At 32.9% G+C, this 9,217-nt stretch overlaps 1 pseudogene; it reads right to left on the bottom strand.

The window, feature by feature from the left end:
* Nucleotides 1-5,241: 5,241 nt before the first annotated feature.
* LOC143573801 (delta(12) fatty acid desaturase DES8.11 pseudogene) lies at nt 5,242-6,405 on the bottom strand (annotated as a pseudogene).
* Nucleotides 6,406-9,217: the final 2,812 nt, after the last annotated feature.

A 9,217-nucleotide genomic window follows, 5' to 3' on the forward strand; every position in this document is an offset into this window, starting at 1 on the left:
ATTCATTTCATGACAACCGTTAATATTATAATATTTTATTTTCCTTTTCATTAATATTTTAATACGCTAAAATAAATGTATTTGGGATAAAAATTACACCAATAAAATCCGTATTCCATAAATAATATAATTCTTATATTAGTGATAAACTATTAAATAATATGGAAATAATAATAACACGTTAAATTACCGTTAATGCTTAAAATAATATTATAATATAAAATTCCCATAGAATAATAAAATATATATTAAAATAATACATAATTCCAAAAACTAAATTATTTAATTTGTATAATTCCTTTAGTTAGTTTTTAATTTTGTATTTTTAATTATATTTCGTGAGGTTCGATCGCTTCGATTTCTTTAACGCGCTTTCAGCTTTTGTTTCTATTTCATCTTCAATTCCAAACGTGAGTTTCTCACACCCCCTTTTTAATGCTTTTACACAATTTGGGGGTAGAATGTATATCCTACCAAAATAGTTGATTTATTATTCATTTACAAACTACAATTCATATCATGGACTTGTGTGTCACATGATTACTTGCTCATACTTTACTTGCATGTGGTAGCCTCAATAAGTATGATCATACACCCCCTTTGCACTCAGGACCATTTCGTTATGAGTGGAAAAGGGTCTTATTATCCGAGTACGTTGGTTGTTACCAAATGAAAAGGACCTTGCTTTCTCGATTATTACACATGTCACATGGAATTGAATGGTTTTATTATTATATATAAACAAAACTTGTGTGAACTCATCAACTATTTGTTTAGTTGACTTGTTTTTTATATATATGCTATAGGGACAGTCATTAGAGGATGATGCATCGGAGAAGACACTAGTACTTAGGTTATATTAATAAATGTATAAGTTGTTTAAGTTTTTCTTATAATAAATGTATCGATCGTTCAAGTTAGAACTCCGGCCAACCTCCGTTCACCATCAAACCTTAACACTTCCAGGTAATTATTGTATGCATTTTAACCGTTTGTAGTAGCAAATTAAAACCTCTAACCTAATTTCTTCGTACATGGAATGGATTTACATAATTGAAAACCTAGGGTTTAAAGAATTATGAAGAACTTGTGTATTAGTTTAAGTATATTTGTTTCTGTTCTAAAATCAACAAGCAGTTTGGTGCAGTAGTTAACTCACTTGTTTGTGGTCTTAGAGACCCGGGTTCCAACCCAAGTCTCACCGTTTTGGACCTTTATTTTTTAAAATCATTTATTTTCTTTTATTATATAACCAAAATTAAATTGTTAAAATTATTAAATAAAATTATTTTAAATTAACTAAAATTAGTTATAAGTTACTTTTATTATTTTTCATCTAAAACCCCACTTTTCATATTCATTTCACGACAATCGTTAATATATTATTTTATTTTCCTTTTCATTAATATTTTAATACGCTAAATTAAATGTATTTGGGATAAAAATTACACCGATAAAATCCGTATTCCATAAGTAGTATAATTCTTATATTAGTGATAAATTAATAACTAATATGGAAAAAATAATAAAACGTTAAATTACCGTTAAGGCTTCAAATAGTATTATAATATAAACTTCCCATAGAATAATAAAATATCTATTAAAATAATGCATAATTCCTAAAACTAAATTATTTAATTTGTATAATTCCTTTAGTTAGTTTTTTATTTTGAATTTTTAATTATATTTCGTGAGGTTCGATCGCTTCGATTTCTTTAACGCGCTTTTAGCTTTTGTTTCTATTTAATCTTCAATTCCAAACGTGAGTTTCTCACACCCCCTTTTTAATGCTTTTACACAATTTGGGGGTAGAATGTATATCCTACCAAAACAGTTGATTAATTATTCATTTACAAACTACAATTCATATCATGGACTTATGTGTCACATGATTACTTGCTCATACTTTACTTGCACGTGGTAATCTCAATAAGTATTATCATACGCCCTCTTTGCACTCAGGACCATTTCGTTATGAGTGAAAAAGGGCCTCATTATCTGAGTACATTACTTGTTACCAACTGAAAAGGACCTTGCTTGCTTGATTATTACACATGTCACATGGAATTGAATGGTTTTATTATTATATATAAACAAAACTTGTGTGAACTCATCAACTATTTGTTTAGTTCACTTGTATTTTATATATATGCTACAGGGTCAGTCATTAGAGGATGATGCATCGGAGAAGACACCAGTACTTAGGTTATATTAATAAATGTATAAGTTATTTAAGTTTTTCTTATAATAAATGTATTTCTTTGTTTACAAACTTGTAGACTTGACCTTTAAATTAATTAATGGTAATATTGTTACTTAATAGTGTCACATGTGTTTTGAGCAATCTGTACGTCACACTCAGGGGTTTTCGTTTAAGCCGGGGTGTTACACCAACCACCACCACTACCAACCACTCATCCACCACCACCGCCCGCCACTCCGCCAAACACCACTGCCCGCCACTCCACCAACTACCATCAACGGCTACCGCCCCCCTCCGCCACCACCCACGTTGACCTCCACCATCATCACCTGCCACCGCCAATCACCATCCGTCGCCCACCACCACCCACCATGTGACATTCGTCAAAATCCGTAGTCAAAAACCCAATCCGTTTTAAATTTCAATGTAATTCGGATTCTCATTTGATCAATAAAGTTTTGTATTTTATGTTATTTTGTTGTTTATCGATATATTGTCACTTATGTCACCTTACGCGCACAACTCATTTTGAGAATTTATGTTGACATAATCCTACCTTAGAAGTTTTGAATAGTTACAAATATATGTTTTAACTACAAGAAATATTTTCATAGCAGTTATATATATTTGTGAAAATTATGATGCATTACATGTTACACAAGACCTTTAAATAACATGTGTATCCATCAAATAAATATTATCATATTTTTTTTACCATCTTCTTTTATATATAAATTTCTTTAAACTGTTTTAAAAGGGTTAAACCACATCCCCCTAATCAATTTGATCATTAAACCATTCTTTAAGCAACCTCGTCCATTTTGTATAAATAGGAGTCTACTCCTTCATTCACTTGACAAGTTTAAGAGAATTTTTCCTTCATTCATTTGACAGGATTTTAATAATTCAAGTCTTCTTCGTCTTATTTCTGTTTCTTTAAATTGTTGTTCATACTAGATCAAAACAATATGATTTATAATCATAATGCAATCACGTCCATGAATCCACACAATCCATACGCCATGATGTATAGGGTGTATGAGACAAATATTTCACGTGACCAGGCGGAAAGACGAGTTCCTATTTTCACGAGCTAATTTGGACTCATAAATCAAACTCCTATTAATTAGGAAATGCTCAAAGGTTCTTGTTTAAATGCCAAATCCATTAAGAACACAAGGAGATTATCGATTTCGGAAGAGTCACACTTGAAATGCTCTTACATCTTTATTTTTCTGTCTTGGGTCATTATATTTTATTCAAAGGACACAGGGATTACTAGCTATATATACTCGTAAATGTTGTATATTCATATCCTAAAAAGCAAATAAATTTATTCATCAAAATCGTTTTCAAAATCGTCAAAACATTGCTATCAAAGAATGAGTCATATCTTTTTCATAACAAACTGAAAAAGTGCAACATCACATTCTATGATAAACTCCATTGAAATACTATTCTAACCATTATTTGTGCGCATTTTAACTCATTCGTATAACTTCACATTCAAAGTTTTAAAAATAATGCACAGATTCATACCCTCTTATTTGAACGGTTGTTTTGGCCTGTTTATGGTTCGAATTTGGAGAATACTTCTAAATGAAAGTTGTTCAAAGCATCTTAAATTAGTTGACTAGAAAGTGCTGTATTTTATAAATTCTGTTTGATATTTTTAAAGACTAAAACAAACCGGTGCAATTTGTTGTCCAAAATTGATTTTTTATATTCCGTCTTCATTTTCAATCATTTTACTTGTTTCATGTTATTCATTTATCCAATTGATTCAAGTTATCACTATATATAGCCTAAAACACATATGTAAAATTTTATTTAGGGCTTCATCGATTGACCAAGTCGCATCGAATCCAATTAACACCTTCACTAATCGAGATGAGTTTTTCATAACCCCTTTTTACACTTTAATATTTTGGGTATAGCATGTATGCCTACAAAAACATCTTTTTATTTTATCATTTGTTTTTCAATATGTTTCGCATATGTTATGGTGTGTTTATTACATACATGATTGTTCATGCTTTATTTGCTATATGCTATATGTTTACTTTATGTTGATGATGGTGGATACGGTTACACATTCACAAACGTGTACAGCAAACCTAGTGATATCGTGCATTTTCATATTACACACACACACACACACACACATATATATATATATATATATATGAACCTTATGTAATCTCACCAACATATGTATTGACAAATTCATATGCTATAGGTTGAAGGATTGCAAGATGGGAGATTACATAGTCGACCTTTAGGAGATTTAATAATAAACGAATTTTTTGTCTGGTTTTGTTGTTTATTTCATTTCTATTCATACGTGTAATATGTGACAAAGATTTTAGTAATATGAATAAAAATTATTATTATTATGTTATTGTGTTGCGTGCTAATAAAAATCAACATCACGTTCTGGCGTATAATCTGCCTTCGGTAGGGGTTTCAAACGTTGCCGATCACCACCGCCGCTTACCACCAATTTAATTTTATTCATTCGTCTTTAATTTCTTGCTTACTAGACAACACAAAGTAATGATCCATTTCATTCTTACAGGGTAACCAAATAAAACAATAGAAAGTTAATGATCCATTTCATTAATTTATTTATTCCATTAACTCGTCCATTCCATTTTTTTTTGTCTATTTTAATACTTTAAAATAATCAGACACAAAACTGCTTTTTCTAAGGATAAAAGCGACTTTACCTGTACGCGGTAAAAGTGAACTTATTAGTGTAAAATTTAAAATTGAACGCACATGATTATCAATATGACGGTTCAAACATTAATAAAGCAAAATCCAATAAGTAAATCTAAAATTTATAATAAATCTAAGGAACTCTTTATTCATGCTAATTTTCGATACATAAGGGATAAGTTGTTTTTTTATAAATTCGCTTTTGAAAAATAAATTTGCATAAGGACTTACAAGACACATTTTGTATGGTTCAAGTAAATTGGCCGGGGAAACATTGCTCATAGACATACACAGGCTTTTAATTTTAGAGAAAACAACGTGAACAACAAAGGAATAAAAATATCTTTTGCGGGTGATCACAACTTATGATACCAGTATACACCATCGTGCTTGCTATCTTCATCAGGCTCGATGTACATGCATTCCTTAGCCTCTCGCCACATCGCTTTGAAGATTGGAGTCCTATCAATCTTATAGTAATCACCCAAAACCGGTTTGATTGCGTCCCTAGCTTCCTTTGCATGATAATGTGGAATATATGAGATGAGGTGATGCAATACATGAGTGTGCGTTACGTCATGGAATACCCTGTTTAGAAATCCAAAATCTCTATCGATTGTCGATAACGCTCCTTTGATCCAGTTCCACTCGGTGGAGTCATAATGTGGCAAGGAGAGATGGGTGTGGTGCAAATAAGTGATCAAAACGAAGAAAGCATGCACGCCTATCACAGGAACTAGATACATGCACATCGCCCAAGTGAATCCTTTCACTGCTACAAGCTGCCGAAGAGCATAAAGAACTGCAAGAATACCAAGATCCGAGAGCAGAACTTGAATTCTTTCACGCTCGGTGAAAATGGGACTTAATGGATCAAAGTGGTTGGCAAATCTTTGGTATTTCTTCCCAGAAACGTTAGTCAACAGATACAAAGGAAACCCGAGGGTCAACCTAAATACCAAAGTGAAGACTCGGCCAGGTGGGTTGTTAAGAACTTTTGAATAAATCATAACTTTGGATTTACGTTTAGGGATGTAAACTTCGTCATTATCAAGTGAGTTTGTGTTGGCATGGTGGCTTCGATGGCTGTACTTCCAAGAGAAATAAGGGGTAAAGAGAGCCGAATGGAGGATGAATCCAACAGTGTCATCAACCCACTGGTATTCACTAAAGGCGTGGTGACCACATTCATGACCAATCACCCATAAGCCGGTCAGGATGCTAGCTTGGCAAAACCAGTAAACGGGCCATGCTAGGTAAGCTAAAGGAGTAGGGAGAAGGGGAATGTAAGTGTTTGCAAGGAAGTAAAAGACGTAGGTAACAATAAGATCGTGGACAACATAGTATGACGAACGGATGAGCGATCGCTGGAAGCAACGGGCTGGGATTGCCTTTTTCAGATCACTCAACGAGAATGGTGGATCAATCGGGACACGTTTCAGAACGTCAGATGAATCCGACATCCGGCCACCTGCTCCCATATTTCTGAAATCTGACAGCAATACAAGAGCAGAAACTCGATCAAGGAAGAAGAAGGGTCTTGAAAGACAATATGTGTTACTTTGTGTTCTTGTTCTATGTTGTTCCACATGCAAGCTTAGTATTTATGGTCACATGCGGTCAAAGCCGACGGCTCAAATAAAGATTTTAGTCCTGCATACACTTAAAATCACTCATGTTTGGAGGCTATGAAATTTCTTAGTCCTTTCGCTGGCATATCTAGTTAGTTATGTTAATAAAATAATGATATTTAAATCAAACAAGTATTTTAGTTGCTCCATGTAACAACTTGGTTTCTGTCCTTTTGTACATATCACTTGGTTGAGTCAATTAATTGAATAGGCAACTTGACGTTATTAATAGATACTCATATTAATAAAATAATAAAGAAATATAATCCGATATTGTTGTAATATCATAAATTGTCATTATCCTTAGCTAACTACAGCTAGTTTTCTTCCATATCTACGAGCACTTTTTACTAAATCTTATCACCCTCACATTAGTCCATATGCTTGATTATATTTGGGTTAATTGCCAGAGTTGTTATGTGTGATCAACTTACTCTACCATCGTCCGTTCTTATTCAAGGATGAATGCAATAAAGAGAACTAAGTACAATGATGTCAATGTATCTGCCAACAATGATGTGTGCAACATCAAGATTATAAGGCAGACAACAATTAAGCATAAAAAGCTTCAATCATAATGTTGAAGATGACAAAAAAAATGTTAACATGATAGAGAGTCAAGAAATCTAGGAAAGAAATAAATTTTAATAATTGTAGAAAATGTAAAGAGATAGGTAATTTGGAGAAATTAGTTAAAATAAAGAAGCAAAGTGGTTCATCTATTAAAGAATTCAAAGAACTCTTTTCAGCAGAATAAAAAATATGTGGTGCCGGAATCTCAAATGAATAGAAGGGTGAAAAAACGAAATATAAGTTCAAAAAATAATCATCATATAAACAAACATTTAGATCACTAATTTAGAATTTTATTATCTATTTTAACTAATGTTTAGACTATGGTTTATTGTTTATGTTGATCGAAATTAATGTTTCGGTTATGGTCTTTTATTTAATTAGAGTTAAGTGTAGAAATTACCTATGTGGTAAATAACGTTATGCAAGAATCAACATGTGGTTAAAGCCGGCGGCTCAAATAAAGATTTTAGTCCTGAAAATACACTCACATTTGGAGGCTATGAAATTTCTTCTTTTCGCTAGCATATCTAGTTAGTTATATGAATAAAATAATGGTATATACTTATATCAAACAAGTCCTTTTATTCTGCGATGCATCAATTTGGTTTCTGTCTTTTTGTGAGAATTGTCACTTGGGACTTGGTTGACTGGATTTGTTGTGGTTCTTGTTGGTGTGAATATGATGAGGAGGCCTAAAGGTTGGAACATCTCGTGGATAGGTTTCAAATGAAGAACTTTCGTAGTGGCCGCGAATGAGAGGGAGAAGTGGCACGCACACCGCCCCCAGCGAGAAGTGGGGGATATTGGTGAATGGCGAGAAATATTTCCCGGTCAAAAATTGTGAGGCCCACCTGATTTTATTATTTTTTTTTATTCATATAAGCACTAAAATTGTGACACTTCTCCCTCCAATCTCTCCCCCGCCACTACACTTCTAAAATATAATCTATTTTCTTGCTGACTGGGTGTCACGTGATACACTTCTCCCCTACCACTACGCATGTGGAAATCAAACATGCTTTGTTTTTATTGGATTTGTAGTCCTATTCTTATCTTGCCAGTGGGTCCCAAGGTACATATTATATATCTTTATTATGCATGCAAATAAACTTTTCGCGTCTTTACAAGGAATTTATTTTAGGTTTTACGATTACAGATAAAAATAGGAAGTTGGCTTGGTTTAAATAGGAAAAGATTCTCACAGATAAAAGTAAGGATGGTTTAGGCATTGGTACCCTCTACTCTTTCAATAATGCTTTGTTAATTAATTGGAGGTAGAGATTCACAATGCTTTGGGTTCAAATTATAAAAGCCAAACAAAGGAATTCGCTGGCAGTCGTTCTATTAAAGGATATAGGGTACTAGGGTTTGCGATCTTATAGATGAATATGCTAAGAATCTGAATGAGACCGTGTAAGGCCAAATACTAAAGTTTACCTTACCAAATACCAAGTTAGTGCAGAAAGTTTTACCGTTTAAATGTAATCGGGATTTACGGTGGGCCAAAACATAAGTGTTGTTAATCAAAGAGCTCGATGCTTATAACTGTATTTGATATATTTGTGAATGAATTTTACAATAATAGGGAAAACATATTTATAATAAATTACAAGGTCTAAATGAGGAAAATATATGAGAATAATAAGGCTGTCAATTGGTTGTAATGGCTTTAATTGTGCTCCTTGATTTTGGGCTCTAATGAATTGACCAATTCCATGAAATCTTTTTCCCTTTTTAATTATTATTTTTTCAACACTCCCCCTCAAGTTGAGTAGTAGGGTCTCAGATACTTAACTTGCTTAGACAATGGCCGAAGATTCTCCCATTAACTACTTTTGTTAGTATGTCGGCTAACTGATCTTCTGGACGATCAAATGGGAGTTCTATAATTCATGTTTCGAGCTTCTCACTAATAAAGTTTCTGTCGACTTCTACATGTTTTGTTCGATCATGCTGGACTGGATTTTCTGAGATTTGAATTGCAGCTTCATTGTGACACATAATTCTACTTCTATCTTTCGGAGGAAAGCCAATTTCTGTTAAGAGCTTCCGAACCCATAGGACTTCTGTTAAACCACGTGCTATT

Source organism: Bidens hawaiensis, unplaced genomic scaffold (genome assembly GCF_021521415.1).
Source record: "Bidens hawaiensis isolate Kalapana, Puna unplaced genomic scaffold, B.hawaiensis_p1.1 tig00026646_1, whole genome shotgun sequence".
In the NCBI taxonomy this organism is placed as follows: Eukaryota; Viridiplantae; Streptophyta; class Magnoliopsida; order Asterales; family Asteraceae; genus Bidens; species Bidens hawaiensis.